Source organism: Cynara cardunculus (assembly GCF_001531365.2).
Source record: "Cynara cardunculus var. scolymus isolate 2C chromosome LG 2, CcrdV1, whole genome shotgun sequence".
Lineage (NCBI taxonomy): Eukaryota > Viridiplantae > Streptophyta > Magnoliopsida > Asterales > Asteraceae > Cynara > Cynara cardunculus.
In genome coordinates, this window is record NC_037529.1 from 50,063,362 (window position 1) to 50,066,248 (window position 2,887).

The window sequence follows — 2,887 nt, forward strand, 5'->3', positions numbered from 1 at the left end:
ATTTATATAAAATAAATTATATAAAATAGTTTAATCTAAAAATAATTTTATGATTAATTATTTATTTTAATGGATGAGCGATTTATAAAAACTATTTGTATTGAATTTAAATAAAAAAAAGTTCAGAAAATTAAAGGAACTGTTCCATTTAGAATTATTAACTTTTTGAACTTTTTTTTATTAAATAAGTTGTTAAACTTATTTTATGTTGAATGATTAAGTCGTTGCATTTTTTTGAATAATTAAATGATTAAGTTTTTAGAAAATTAGTTACTTAAATTATTTTAACTTAAAAAACTACTTGTATTGTTGTAGAAGACGAAGAATCAAAAGATTTTTTGATCATTTTTTTGGGCCCTGCTATTAATATCCCTTTTTTTGATCATTTTTTTCGATATATATATTTTTCATTATATTGTTGTAGAGAATCGAAAGACAAAAAACAGATAAAAAAAGGAAGACTCCTTAGATTTAGTTGTTAAAATGTATCAACATTTGTTAACTTTGATGAAATAAGCTATTAGGAACTAGCGAGATGGTTATTCTAGAATAAGTGAAATATACTACAAATTATTTTATATTTTATTTATATATAATTTCTGCTTTTTATGTTTTATTTATATGCTTTTTATGTTTTATTTATATCTCAAATCTCAATGTTTTTGTTCGATTTTTATAATTATATAATTATTAGAAAAATAGTAATGTCTATATGAAAGTAAAAATACAAAAGAAAAAAAAAACTTTAGCCTGAATGTAAAATATTTTATTTATTATTAATATTTATATTTTTAAAATAATATTATTAAATATTATAAAATACATATTAAAATATACAACATACTATAGAAAAAATATAATTTATTAATAATTATATATTAATTAAAGGGAAAATCACTATTTTAACCAAATTATACAACCTAGGCTAACAAAATAACCATGTTTTAGAGGCTTTGCAAAAATATCCACACGGATCGCCCCCCATACAAGGGGCGATCCGTACTATTTCTAAAGGAAAAAAAATTGGTAGGTCTCACTTTAATCCTAAAAAGAAGATATTAATATGCACTCTCGTTATCCGTTCCCGACCCCACCCCTCAGGGCGAGCCACGTGGACTGATCACTCCCCAAGGGCGAGCCACGTCAGCATTTTTACCCCTTGGGGGCGATCCAGCCTTTAAGGGGTTGTTTTTCTAATTTTTTTTCACTATTTTTAATAAAATTGATACACTATTTAAGTTGTATTTTTTAATTTTTTTAGAACCAAATTTCATGGTTAAAGGTTTAAAAATAAACCATTATAATTATGGAGACGCAAAAACTATTTTTATCTGATTTGGGCTTCGTAAATCAGATATTACATCTGATTTACGAAATTTGACCGCTATTTCGTTTTTTAGTGCTTTTGATTTGACAATTAAGGGGTGTTTTTAATAAAAATGAAACAATATATAAACTGTGTTTTTTAACCTATTTAAGTAAAAATTTCATGGTTTTTTGTTATAAAATAAGGCAATAATAATTGTGGTTACGAGAAAATTATTTTTAGCTGATTTTTGGAGAAAAAATCAGATATTATATATGATTTACGTAGTTTGACCGCGTTTCGCGTTTTTTAATGTTATGACGCCTCTATGACGTCGATTTGATGCCGATTTGACGATGAATTTTGTTTTATTACTTAACGTTTTCTATAAATAGGCGGTGGTGGGGGGACCATAAGTTTACTATCCGTCCCCACCACCGCTCGTTTTCTCTAGAAAAACCGAGCTTGGAGTATCCCCACCGACCATCCTGACCAAAAACGACCACCATTCTTCGATATATCGTCATCCACCACCGTTTAACGACATCGATCACCTTTCGAGCGGCGCAGACACAATTGCCCTTGAAGTATACACTATACGGTTTCATATATGCCTTCAAGGTCGGTGAATTTACAACAATAAATTACTTATTTAGTAATTATTTGACATTGTCTAACAATCAATTTTTTCGTAACCTACCAGATATGGATCTTGGAGGCTGGAACGCAACCCTTTTTTCGTTATAACCCTTCCTTCCCGAGGGTTATTGGATGGAAACGAATCAAGATGATGAATTGAGAAGAGTGTTGTGCACTATCCACCATTGGCAAGGTTTGGTTTCATTGATTATAATTTTAATATTTGACAACTTTTCTTTGTTAACTTTGTTTAAAATTTTATATTGATTTATATATTTATAGAAATCCTCTCGCCCCCTGACCGAGTTGGTGCCGACATATTTGGTGTAACAACCCACATTTTTCCACATACAGATAATCCACATAATCATACTCATAACACAGAATGGAATATTGTTTACAAAACATGGATTAACAAAAACTTTTTTCAATACATTTATGAGTAACTAAATTTCATCTATTCTAAATTTTCCCCTTGCCTTTATCCTATGAGGTATGATGACCTGCAAAACAGGTTAGTCCAACAACTGAGCGTTAGACCTAAAAGGTCTAGTGAGTGTATAAATCTCATACAACAACTTATTTTCCAAACTAACAGTTTAGAATTAAACCTGTACAGATATAAATACTTGTCTATTTTCTCTCACGCTTACACCGCCATTTCATCTCTCTCGCGGTTACACCGCCATTTCATCTCTCTCACGGCAAAATTAAATCAGAAGAAATATCAAAACTAGTTTCAGCCGGATTTGTAATCCGGTCAACCGTCCGGAGATCTAATCCGGACAACACATGATGTGGCTTTGAGCGGTTTAGGTTTACATCGAATAACCTATAACCGGTTTAGGGAGTAATCCGGATGAAGCTTGGCCGATTTAGATATTACATCGGCCGAGTCTTAAGTGATTTAAAATGAACCCAGACGTTTCTTGTCCGGTTTAG